The sequence below is a fragment of the Syngnathus scovelli genome, chromosome 11 (genome assembly GCF_024217435.2).
Source record: "Syngnathus scovelli strain Florida chromosome 11, RoL_Ssco_1.2, whole genome shotgun sequence".
Taxonomy (NCBI): domain Eukaryota; kingdom Metazoa; phylum Chordata; class Actinopteri; order Syngnathiformes; family Syngnathidae; genus Syngnathus; species Syngnathus scovelli.
The window spans coordinates 16,245,912-16,259,550 of NC_090857.1; the positions used below are offsets into that span (position 1 = coordinate 16,245,912).

The 13,639-nt window shown below is 48.0% G+C and overlaps 1 long non-coding RNA gene across 1 annotated transcript; it reads left to right on the forward strand.

The window, feature by feature from the left end:
- Positions 1–7,513: 7,513 nt before the first annotated feature.
- On the forward strand, positions 7,514–9,895 carry LOC125977324 (uncharacterized). Its single transcript, XR_007484596.2, has 4 exons — positions 7,514–7,706; positions 7,884–8,054; positions 8,201–8,277; positions 9,805–9,895. It is a non-coding gene; the product is annotated as an uncharacterized lncRNA (long non-coding RNA).
- The last annotated feature ends 3,744 nt before the right edge of the window (positions 9,896–13,639 follow it).

Consider the following 13,639-nt stretch of genomic DNA (forward strand, 5'->3'; position numbering starts at 1 on the left):
CGGCTGCTCAGCCCGTCAACCATGAGCCGCGAGCGCGATGTCATTGTCCGTAGGCAGCTAGTGGCAAAATGAACCCTGTTAGAGTTGCGCTCGCTCCAACTTATTTTGCAAGAACCACACGGGAGACAAGTAAGTTCTTTTGGACACCTGCAGGTGGAGAGTCCATCCGTTGTACGAATGAAGTCTGACTCTCGGCGCCTGCACGAGCATTTTTATTAAGAGAAACAGGGTGGGTGTAAGAGTGGATTGAATAGAGAAAGCCCTTGACCTCTAGTCAAAACATAGCAAGGGATGTTTTACGACTTTGTGTAGGAAGGGATAAGCGATAGGGATAAATAAGGGATAAATAATATTATTTATTACAGGTTGCAGTCAAAGTCAAAGCAACATAATCATACGATAAAGATAATCTGGAAAACCCTGACACACCCTGTAGTTGTCACTTTTGGAAAAGACGAGCGTCCCTCCAATCATCGCCGGTGACGGGTTTTTCAGGCTCTGGAGACAGGAGCTCATGTCAGAAATGTCATCGTGAGTCGCGTTTGTTTCTACGCCGGAGCCGTTCGTTCCCTTTGCATCCAAAGAATCTCAAAGGCGGATTATTTGTGTCGACGGGAGAGAGATTTGCTGCTACGATACCGACGTCGAGAATCTCTGAGGAGGAACAAAGCGTGAGGTCCTGCAAGGTGAGTCTGTTTGTTTGCGGCTGCTTGGTGTTGCGCAAGATGAAATGGCCTTTTTCTCGCTATCGTTCCTCTCGTCGATTCATCGTGAGGTGTCGCTTCAGTTTGTTCAGAGAGATGTTTGCTTCCGCGCCCGCAGGTCATCGAAACATTTTACGGCTACGACGAAGACGTGTTGGTGGACTCGGACGGATCGTCCTTGTCTTTTCACACCGACAGAACCCCCGACACGGAACCCGAAGAGGTAGCCCGCCATTTCTGCCAGCGTATTGGCGCCAAACATTCCTCTTCAGCCTGGAATCGGACTCGTCCTTGCGTCGCGGGTGCTTTGTCGCCGGTCTGACTGATTCTGGTACTAGTGCTGTGTTGCATTGGTGTGTGCATGAGGAGGCGGAGCTTCGCTACCGCCAGCTGACGCAAGAATATCAAGCGCTGCAACGAGCCTACGCTCTGCTAGCCCAGACCAGCGGAGGGGACTACGACGCCGAGAAGGAGATCAAGGTGGCGCCCCTTCCCGCAACCCCCGGCCGGGTCGCAGCCTCCCCGTTCTCACCCAGCCTCGGGTGTTCTCTGGTCTGAAAGGAGGAGGAGGAGCCGCACCTCTTTCAATAAGGTGCCCCCGGCTTCCCGGTAACGGGTTTGTCTTAGCCGGGTTCGGAGATTCGTCCGTAATCTAACCACCCGAGTTAAATTAACTCCACCGGAATCAATCTAATTTCTGTACGACGCCAATCCCTCTCAAGTCACCCTAAGCTCAAGCCGAGTAACTCAATTCGAGGCAAGACTTCGAAGTGACCGCATCGTATTGATGGCTCCCCGCTAATGTTTGAAGTTCTTATTATGTTACGGATATTTTTAGATGTCTTTGTTAAGACCTCAGGGATTCGTTTGTATAGCGCACCCTAGCACTAGTTTTGCCGAAGTAAATGTTGATATGGGTCCGTTCTACTTGGTCGCTCAAGCAGCGAGCCGACCAACTTGTTTATTCGAAAGAGAATCGAATTAATAAAAGTGTGACAATCAAAGTCAAAGTCAAAGTCAAAGTCAGCTTTATTGTCAATTTCTCCACATGCCAAAGACACACAAAGAAACCGAAATTTCGTTCCCCCCTATCCCACGGTGACAAGACATGGCTCACAACAGACAAACAAGTAAACAAGTATAACAAAAGCGTGCTGAATAAATAATGAATAACTAACACAACAATAAATAAATAAATAAATAAATAAATAAATAAATAGGAGGAGCAGAAAAACAGGAGCGTACAGCAGACATTCCCGAAAATAGCGCAACAGTGCCGCACGCTACGCAGAAGGGGGTAGCGAGTTCAGGGCCCTAACAGCCTGGAGAAAGAAGCTGTTGGCGAGTCTGGTGGTGCGGGAGCGCAGGCTCCTGTACCTCTTCCCAGAGGGCAGAAGGTCAAACAAAGAGTGCGCCGGGTGACTCACATCTCTGGCAATCGAGGTTGCCTTGCGGGCGACATGGGAGGTGTAAATGTCCTTCAGGGAGGGTAGCGAAGCACCAATAATCTTACCAGCCGTATTCACTATGCGCTGCAGGGCCTTCAAGTTCTGTTCAGTGCAGTTACCACCCCAGACAGCGATGCAACTGGTGAGGACGCTCTCAATGGTGCCACGGTAAAATGTAGACAGGACTGCCTGAGGAGCACATGCACGCCTGAGCTTCCGCAGGAAGTACAAGCGGCGCTGAGCTTTCTTTGCCAGTGACGAGGTGTTTTCGGACCAGGAGAGGTCCTCACTCATGTGCACCCCCAGGAACTTGGTGCAGCTCACCCTCTCCACCACAGCACCGTCGATGATCAGCGGCAGGTGTGTTGTGTGACCCTTCCGGAAGTCAACAATCATTTCCTTGGTCTTATTGACGTTCAGCAGGAGGTTGTTGTCCCTGCACCACGTGGTCAGAAGGTCAACTTCCGACCTGTACCGAGTCTCGTCGCCCTTCGTGATGAGACCCACCAGAGTCGTGTCGTCAGCAAACTTCACTATGCGGTTGTCGCTGTAGGTCGCAGTGCAGTCATGCGTCAGCAGGGTGAAGAGCAATGGACTGAGCACGCAGCCCTGGGGGGCTCCTGTGCTCAGCGTGATGCTGGCGGAGATTTTGTCGCCAACACGCACCACCTGAGGCCTCTGACAGAGGAAGTCCAGTATCCAGTTGCAGAGGGAGGTACTGAGGCCCAGCTCGTCGAGTTTGCAGATGAGTCGCTGCGGCACAATGGTGTTGAAGGCAGAGCTGAAGTCCACAAACAGCAACCTCACATATGAGTCCTTTCTCTCCAGGTGGGTGAGGGCCGAGTGGAGGGCAGAGCAGATGGCATCCTCAGAGGACCGCTTGGCACGGTACGCAAACTGGAAAGGGTCAATGGTGGGGGGGAGAACGGACTTGATGTGCTCCATGACCAGCCGCTCAAAGCACTTCATGATGATGGGCGTCAGTGCCACAGGGCGGTAGTCATTGAAGCAGGACGGTGCAGGTTTCTTTGGCACAGGAACGATGGTGGCAGCCTTGAAACACGAGGGGACGATGGCCTGCTGCAGGGAAACGTTAAAGATGTCCGTGAAGACACCCGACAGCTCCCCAGCGCAGTCCTTCAGCGCTCGACCCGGGATGTTGTCAGGGCCCGCCGCCTTACGGGTGTCAATAGCGGCAAGCGCCCTCCTCACACCGTCGGCAGAGAGGCGCAGGGGCTGCTCGTGTGGGGGGGGAGTGGACTTCAGTGGGCAAGTGCTGTTCTGGGCGTCGAAGCGAGCAAAGAAGCAGTTCAGATCGTTCAGCAGACGGACGTCGCCCTCACAGCTCCTCGGCGCGGGCTTGTAGTCCGTGATGGTCTGAATGCCCCGCCAAAGGCTACGTGCGTCCTTGCTGTCCTTGAAGTGGGTGGAGACCTTGCACGAGAACGCCTTCTTCGCTTCTTTGATGCCTCGGGACAGGTCGGCCCTCGCTGTCCTCAAGCCAGCCTCATCCCCCGCTCTGAAAGCCTTGTCCCTGGCCCTCAACAGTCTGAGGACAGCCCCCGTCAGCCACGGCTTCCAGTTCGCGCGAGTGACGACGGATTTTGAGCAAGTCACATCATCGATGCACTTTGTGATGTAAGAGGTAACAGAGTCAGTATACTCCTCTATGTCCGTCCAATCGTTGTAGGTGGCTGCCTGCTTAAATAAGTCCCAGTCAGTGGTGTCGAAGCAGTCACGAAGTGCATCGGAGGCACCCTCAGGCCACACTCGAACCTGCCTCCGAACCGGCCTGGATGCCTTTACCAATTGTCTGTATGCGGGCAAAAGCAAAACGGTGAGATGGTCAGAAAGCCCCAGATGGGGGAGGGGGGTGGCTTTGAAAGCTCCCTTTTGCGCCGAGTAGACTAGGTCCAGGAAGCTGTCTCCACGTGTCGGAAAGGGAACATGCTGGTGAAGCCTCGGGAAAACAGACTTCAGGTTGGCATGATTGAAGTCTCCAGCGAAGATGGTGAAACCGTCAGGGTGCGCTGTTTGCTGTTCACTGACAGCCTGGTACAGTTCACCAAGCGCCGCGATCCTGTCTCCTTCGATGTTGGAAGGCGGGATGTATACCGCGACTAGCAGAATCGCGGTAAATTCCCTCGGCAGATAAAAAGGACGGCACTTAATGATCACAAACTCCACAAGCGGCGAGCAGTGCTTACACACCACCACAGAGTCCCGGCACCATTCTTCTCGGATGTAGACGCATATTCCACCTCCACGCGACTTTCCCCCTCGTACAATGGCACGGTCCGCCCGATAGCACGCTAGCCGCTCCAGATGCACTGCAGAGTCCGGAATGTTGTCACTCAACCAGGTCTCGGTGAACACGAGCACACAGCAGTTCCGCACCGTCCGGTTCGTAGACCTCAGCAGGCGAACGTAATCCATTTTGTTGTCCAGCGATCGAACATTCGCCAGAAGAATGGAGGGCACCGCCGGTCGCGCTGGGTTGGCCGCCAGCCTGGCCCGGACGCCTCCGCGCTTGCCCCTCTTTTGCCTCCTCGCACACCGTTTCCGACGGGTCCCAACCGGGGGAGGAATAGCGGGTGAGGTCGGCGACGTTTCAGGACGTAACAGTCCGAGCGCCTTTAATGTCGACGCGTCAAAGTCCAGAACGCCGCAAAACCCACTTCAATAATAGCATTTAAGGAGAAAATTAATGCACTTTACGTTATCAATTCTAACTTCTTATATGTAGATCTAGCACTTAACTGTCGGAGTGCTTCACCCCACTTGATTGCTTTAAAAAGAATAACAACTTTCTTAAAACGAATAAAAATGTCTTACTCTATTTAGATTTGCCCAGTAATTAATTTGGAAGGCAAGTCTATTTTTCGATCGTGTCCTGTTTAACTTTTGACGCGGCCCGACAAAATTAAGAACTGGGCCGCGCCCGACGGACAATCGAAATACTTTTATCCTTCACCAACTCAAATGATCTATTTTAACCATCGTCGTTATTTTATTTAGAGGAAGTAAATTTTCAAACGAATTCACTTTTGACGAAATTCACTCTTCCCTTAAATATCTACGAAAGTTATTTAATTCTCTAACATGTTCGGAGTTACTTTTTACGCGGCCCGTCAAAAGGGGAAACGGGCCTGCGCCCTTCAAATAATTAAATTACTTTCAGTTCTACACCAAACCGATAATCCGATTCAAACACTTCCGTTAATTTATTCAGACGAAGCAAACTTTCAAACGGATTGAAATTCACTCGTGTCTCAAATAACTACGAAAGTTATTCAATTCTCTAAAATTGTCTGATGTTACTTTTATTTATTACGGTCCTATGTTATACCATAATAACCCCCCGCACATTAATCAAATTGTCAAATCAACCCCGAACCATCGATTGTACATTCAGTACAAATCAGCGCACAACAAAGTAGATGAATATACACAACACATTTATTGAAGAAACATGAAATAGAATTACAAATCTTAATCACTCCAGAAACCGAACAATTTCACCCACTGATACCCGTGTTAATAAAATCATTCAATCCCAGAACAATTCGATTGCAAAACACAGTTCATGAAAGAGGGAATCAATTTTTAGCCAAGCAAAGAAATCAAGAAGTAAAAATCACATTTGTGCTTCTCCAAACAATTTATGTCACACCACTATTCTCATAGTGACGGGTCCCTTGATCGAATTGACTAACAATATTGCTTTAAGCTGTTACAGAATACATTTTTAGCCAAGCAAAGAAATCAAAAAGTAAAAATCACATTTGTGCGTCCATGCGTGACTCACAATCCGACACCGTGTTCCTGTTTTATTTCTATTTTAACTTGCTTAGCTTATTTTGGCCCCTTTTTTGGTCTCATGTTTTGGTCTGGCGCCATCTTTTGGACAAATTTGGAATTTCAGCTCTGCCAATTTATTCCTGTGAACAATCCATATTTTACCATTTGCACCATCTCTTCCCCCCATGTTACATGACAGTAGAAATGGGTCACTATCAAAGCAGAGTAGCAGATCTGGAGTCAGCGCTGAAGCAACAAGGACAGGTAAGCTTATCAATGAGCACACCTTTTTCTCAGACAAAATAGCTACATTCTTCAGTCACTCATTCGTCTGGCATTACTGGACCAACACCCCCCCCCCCCCTGAACGTGGCTGGGAAAATGTGGAGAAAAGCAAATGTCATTTTCCAGTCAACCAAAGAATTTGTGGATGAAAATGACACAACATTCCAAAGCTGTCCACGCGTTTGTCTCTTCTAGAATGTCAAGTGGGTGGAGGAGAAGCAGCTGCTGCGTCAGAGCAATCAGCAGTTGGCCGAAAAGGTGACGGAAAGAAAGGCGCTGGGCGGAGTCGCTTGGCGTCACACCCGTCCGGAAGCCCCGCAGATGAGGTCTGACTGTCTTTTCAGGTCAGGCGGATGGAGGCGGAAGAAGCGCGTCTGAAAGAGCACATCCAGGATATCCGAGACCAAAACGAACTGCTTGAGTTCCGCATCCTGGAGCTGGAGGTTGGGAAGACTCGCACAAGCGTGTTGAGGCCAGAGATGTGACGGACGGACGGACGGACGGATGCATGGGGGGGGGGGGGGGGGGTTGTGCGTGTTGGCTTCACTTGAGTTCAATTTAGTATTTTCGTCAAAAGCGCATGTGGTGAAATTCCACAAAGTAGGATGGGCAAACACATTCCAGTAAACTATTAGTGTCAATTGGGCTCTCGAAATGGCAGGGAAAAGATGCACAGCAAAACGAAAATATGTAGATGAACACAGGACGTTTTTATCAGAGTGGGAAAGTTTCTATTTTTTGTTGAACGTGATGGCAAACCATTCTGCCTGATACGTCAGACCTCAGCGCATTTCAAAGATTCAAATCTTCAGCGCCATGCACTTCAGCTCACTCCATGCTAACATTGATCAGGCGTCGAACCCGCAACATCATGCTTAAGAGGTGGACATGCTAACCAGTGCGCCATTATGTCAACGCATAACAACTGTAAATCTACTAAACAAAACAGCGGTTGCTATATGACATCTGCCGCGTGTGGTCACGTGACAGACGTCACGTGATGGGCAGAACTTCCGCCGGAATTCAAATCCGCGGGGAGAGTTAACTTGTTTAAAAGGGAGTGGGCAGAAGAATTATTTAATTTATTTAAATCTATTTGGAGTGTGCGCCATTATGTCAATGCATAACAACTGTAAGTCTACTAAACAAAACAGCGGTTGCTATATGACGTCTGCCACGTCGTGGTCACGTGACGCGGACGTGACGTCGACGCCTACTTTACATCCCACCGATCACAGGACCCCTCGGCTGCATAACCGCGCCCCCTTCCCAACCAATCGGATTTGCTATACGCGAAAACTACGCCAATGGGCGGAACTTCCGCCAAAATTTAAATCCGTGGGCGTGGCTCGCAACAGGAAGTAGGAAAATGGCGATGTTGACAAAGACACAGCGGATGGTAACATACGACTAACAAGAGAAATATTTTTATTTTCTGCTTGCAACTGGACCGTCCAGAGCGTACACGGTAAGTACAACTAATCGTTTTTAAAAAGAAGTACTTTTGTTGCCCTGAAAAGCGAGTGAGTGTGGCGTTTGGGGGGAACGTCGAATTTCGACGATTCTTTCTGGTCAGCGGTTGTAAATGATTGCGTTGATTAAAAAAGAAAACTTGATGTAACTCTACTTTTAACTGCCGTTTCAGATAAGCGGGTATTACGTCGCAGTCATGTGCCGCGGATATGACGTAATTGGCTGAACTTCCACCAAAATTCAAATCTGTTGGCGCGATGGCCGTGAGCCACTGAGCAACGACGAATATCAACAGAAATATCTTTATTTTCTGCTTGCAACTGGACCGTCTACAGCGCACACGGTAAGTAACACTCATTGTGTTTAAAGAGATTTACGTTTGTAATAGCAACGTGTAGCTGAGGCGCTAGCAGAAGTGTAGCCGCGTTGCGTTGTACGTGTGAATATTGGTCCAGGCGAAATGTTAATGTTTAATTTCATTCCTTTAAGTTCCACGGTGTTTGTTGGCTGCAAGTTTTCCACTGCAAGAAGAGGCTCGTATCATTGACCAGGAGTGAGCTACAATGGTGAGTAGCCATAACATTTATGTTAAACACTTCCTATTTCATGTCTAACAGTACTTGATTTAACAAATAACCATAAATAAATACAGTGTGGGCACTGAAGTTAACATATGTGATTATACTGCCTAATCTGTCACCGAGTATATTGTTGCAAAGTAATATAAGATCCAAAGTTGTAATTCAGAATAGTTTTCAAAAGAAGGCCATTAGAATTATATACAAGTCTGATTACCCTGAACATAACAACAAGCTATTAATTAAATCACAAATTCTTCAATTCAAAGATTTGGTAGATTATCAGAATAATAATGTCTAACAGTAATTGATTTAACACATCACGATAAGTAGATTGAGTGTGGGCACTCTCAAGTTAACATATGTGATTATACTGCCTAATCTGTTACAGAGTATGTTGTTGCCAAGTAATGTAGAATAGATCCAAAGTAGTAATCCAGAATAGTTTTGAAAAGGCCATTAGAATAATAAACAAATCTGATTACCTTGAACATAATAGTTAAGTGTTGAATATGTCCTATGAAGTCAAAATTGGGCACCATCATGTGGTGAAATTTGGAATTGCATCACATCCAATTTTGCCTGGGAACAAACAGATTAAATAAATCTTAGTCTTAAATAAGCCACTCCTTCTCAAACAAGTAAACTCTGCCCATTTTGCGCAGTAGATGTTCTGTTAATATCTAGTATTTATACAAAGTCATAATTTAAATTGCTTTCAACCTTAATTCATCGCTTCAACCAACATTACTCGCTCTTATTACCAACTTGTATCGATTTAACTAAGCGTTTAATACTTCCTATCAGGTCTCAAGTCAAGATTTGGCAAAATACAATTTCAGCAAATCCAATTTTGCCAGGCAACAAAAAGAGATTAAATAAACTAAATAAGTCTTCTTCCCATTAAATAAATCAGAAAAGTCTGTCTTGTAACCAGTCCTTTTCAAACAAGTAAAGTCTGCCCGTTTTGTGCCGTAGATTTTGTGTCTATGCCTAGTATTTATACAAAATCATAATTTAAACGACTTCATTCCTTCATTCACTTTGGAAATTTGGAATTGCAGCAAATCGAATTTTGCCAGGGAACAAAAATAGATCAATTAAACTAAATAAGTCTTCTTCCCATTAAATAAATTAAAAAAGTCTGTCTTGTAACCAGTCCTTTTCAAACAAGTAAAGTCTGCCCATTTTGTGCCGTAGATTTTGTGTTTATGCCTAGTATTTATACAAAATCATAATTTAAAGGATTTCATTCCTTCATTCACTTTGGAAATTTGGAATTGCAGTACATCAAATTTTGCCTGGGAAGAAAAGTAGATTAAATAAATTTAATAAGTCTTACTACTTCCCAATAAATAAATTAAATACGTCTTACTTGTTCCCACTCCTTTTCAAAAAAGTAGTTTAAAACGAGGGCCATTTACTCAACCTTTAACCTCAACCCCGCACGTCACATTGTGTTGTATCTGTGAATGTTGGTTGTGGCCAAATGATAGTTTTCTTTCATTCGTTTAGGTTCCACGGTGTTTGTTGGCTATATGTTTTCCACTGTCAGAAGGATGAAAATACAAAGTACAACGCTTGGACGTGGGCGACAACATCACCGGTGAGTCCTTCCTTCCTATTTATTTACCTTCTAGGTGCTAGAGGCTAAGTGTTAGAAGCTAAGTGTTAGAGGCAACACAATACGAACAACACAACACAATACGAACAACTCAACACAATATGAACAACTCAACACAATATGAACAACACAACAAAATACGAACAACACAACACAATACCAACAACACAATACGAACAACACAACACAATAACAACAACACAACACATTACGAACAACACAACACAATACGAACAACACAACGATACCGCACTGAACAACACGATACCGCACTGAACAACACGATACCGCACTGAACAACACGATACCGCACTGAACAACACCATGCCGCACTGAACAACACCATGCCGCACCGAACAACACCATGCCGCACCGAACAACACCATGCCGCACTGAACAACACCATGCCGCACTGAACAACACCATGCCGCACTGAACAACACCATGCCGCACTGAACAACACCATGCCGCACTGAACAACACCATGCCGCACTGAACAACACCATGCCGCACTGAACAACACCATGCCGCACTGAACAACACCATGCCGCACTGAACAACACCATGCCGCACTGAACAACACCATGCCGCACTGAACACCATCCCGCACCGAACAACACCATCCCGCACCGAACAACACCATCCCGCACTGAACAACACCATGCCGCACTGAACTACACCATGCCGCACTGAACAACACCATGCCGCACTGAACAACACCATGCCGCACTGAACAACACCATGCCGCACTGAACAACACCATGCCGCACTGAACAACACCATGCCGCACTGAACAACACAATGCCGCACTGAACAACACAATGCCGCACTGAACAACACCATGCCGCACTGAACAACACCATGCCGCACTGAACAACACCATGCCGCACTGAACAACACCATGCCGCACTGAACAACACCATCCCGCACTGAACAACACCATCCCGCACTGAACAACACCATCCCACACTGAACAACACCATGCCGCACTAAACAACACCATGCCGCACTGAACAACACCATGCCGCACTGAACAACACCATCCCGCACTGAACAACACCATGCCGCACTGAACAACACCATTCCGCACTGTACAACACCATGCCGCACTGAAAAACACCATGCCGCACTGAACAACACCATCCCGCACTAAACAACACTATGACGCACTGAACAACACCATGCCCTACTGAACAACACCATGCCGCACTGAACAACACCATGCCGCACTGAACAACACCATGCCGCACTGAACAACACCATGCCGCACTGAACAACACCATGCCGCACTGAACAACACCATGCCGCACTGAACAACACCATGCCGCACTGAACAACACCATGCCGCAATGAACAACACCATGCCGCACTGAACAACATTATGCCGCACTGAACAACATTATGCCGCACTGAACAACACCATGCCGCACCGAACAACACAATGCCGCACTGAACAACATTATGCCGCACTGAACAACACCATCCTGCACTGAACAACACCATCCCGCACTGAACAACACCATCCCGCAGTGAACAACACCATGCTGCACTGAACAACATTATGCCACACTGAACAACACCATGCCGCACTGAACAACACCATGCCGCACTGAACAACACCATGCCGCACTGAACACCATGCCGCACTGAACTACAACATGCCGTACTGAACAACATGACGCCGCACTGAACAACACCATGCCGCACTGAACAACACCATCCCGCACTGCACAACACCATGCCGCACTGAACAACACCATGCCGCACTGAACACCATGCCGCACTGAACTACAACATGCCGTACTGAACAACATGACGCCGCACTGAACAACACCATGCCGCACTGAACAACACCATCCCGCACTGCACAACACCATCCCGCACTGAACAACACCATGCCGCACTGAACAACGCCATGCCGCACTGAACAACATTATGCCGCACTGAACAACATTATGCCGCACTGAACATTATTATGCCGCACTGAACAACACCATGCCGCACTGAACAACACCATGCCGCACTGAACAACATTATGCCGCACTGAGCAACATTATGCCGCACTGAACAACACCATCCCGCACTGAACAACACCATGCCGCTTTGAACAACACCATGCCGCACTGAACAACACCATCCTGCACTGAACAACACCATCCCGCACTGAACAACACCATCCTGCACTGAACAACACCATGCCGCACTGAACAACATTATGCCACACTGAACAACACCATGCCGCACTGAACAACACCATGCCGCACTGAACAACACCATGCCGCACTGAACAACACCATGCTGCACTGAACAACACCATGCCACACTGAACAACACCATCCCGCACTGAACAACACCATGCCGCACTGAACAACACCATGCCGCACTGAACAACACCATGCCGCACTGAACAACACCATGCCGCACTGAACAACACCATGCCGCACTGAACAACACCATGTCGCACTGAACAACACCATGTCGCACTGAACAACACCATCCCGCACTGAACGACACCATGCCGCACTGAACGACACCATGCCGCACTGAACAACACCATGCCGCACTGAACAACACCATGCCGCACTGAACACCACCATGCCGCACTGAACAACACCATGCTGCACTGAACAACACCATGCCGCACTGAACAACACCATGCCGCACTGAACAACACCATCCAGCACTGAACAACACCATGCCGCACTGAACAACACCATGCCGCACTGAACAACACCATGCCGCACTGAACTACACCATGCCGCACTTAACAACACCATGCCGCACTGAACAACACCATGCCGCACTGAACAGCACCATGCCGCACTGAACGACACCATGCCGCACTGAACGACACCATGCCGCACTGAACATTATTATGCCGCACTGAACAACACCATGCCGCACTGAACAACACCATGCCGCACTGAGCAACATTATGCCGCACTGAGCAACATTATGCCGCACTGAACAACACCATCCCGCACTGAACAACACCATCCCGCACTGAACAACACCATGCCGCTTTGAACAACACCATGCCGCACTGAACAACACCATCCTGCACTGAACAACACTATCCCGCACTGAACAACACCATCCTGCACTGAACAACACCATGCCGCACTGAACAACACCATCCCGCACTGAACAACACCATGCCGCACTGAACAACACCATGCCGCACTGAACAACACCATGCCGCACTGAACAACACCATGCCGCACTGAACACCACCATGCCGCACTAAACAACACCATGCCGCACTGAACAACACCATGCCGCACTGAACAACACCATGCCGCACTGAACAACACCATGCCGCACTGAACAACACCATGCCGCACTGAACAACACCATGCCGCACTGAACTACACCATGCCGCACTTAACAACACCATGCCGCACTGAACAACACCATGCCGCACTGAAGAGCACCATGCCGCACTGAACAACACCATGCCGCACTGAACTACACCATGCCGCACTGAACAACACCATGCCGCACTTAACAACACCATGCCGCACTGAACAACACCATGCCGCACTGAACAACACCATGCCGCACTGAACTACACCATGCCATACTGAAGGAAAGCGGCAATGCTTGCAAACAAGACACAGCGGTTAGTAACACGACAACTAACAAGACAAATATTTTTGTTTTCAGCTTGCAACTTGACCGTCTAGAGCGTACAAGGTAATTACAACTCGTTGTTTTGAAAAATAT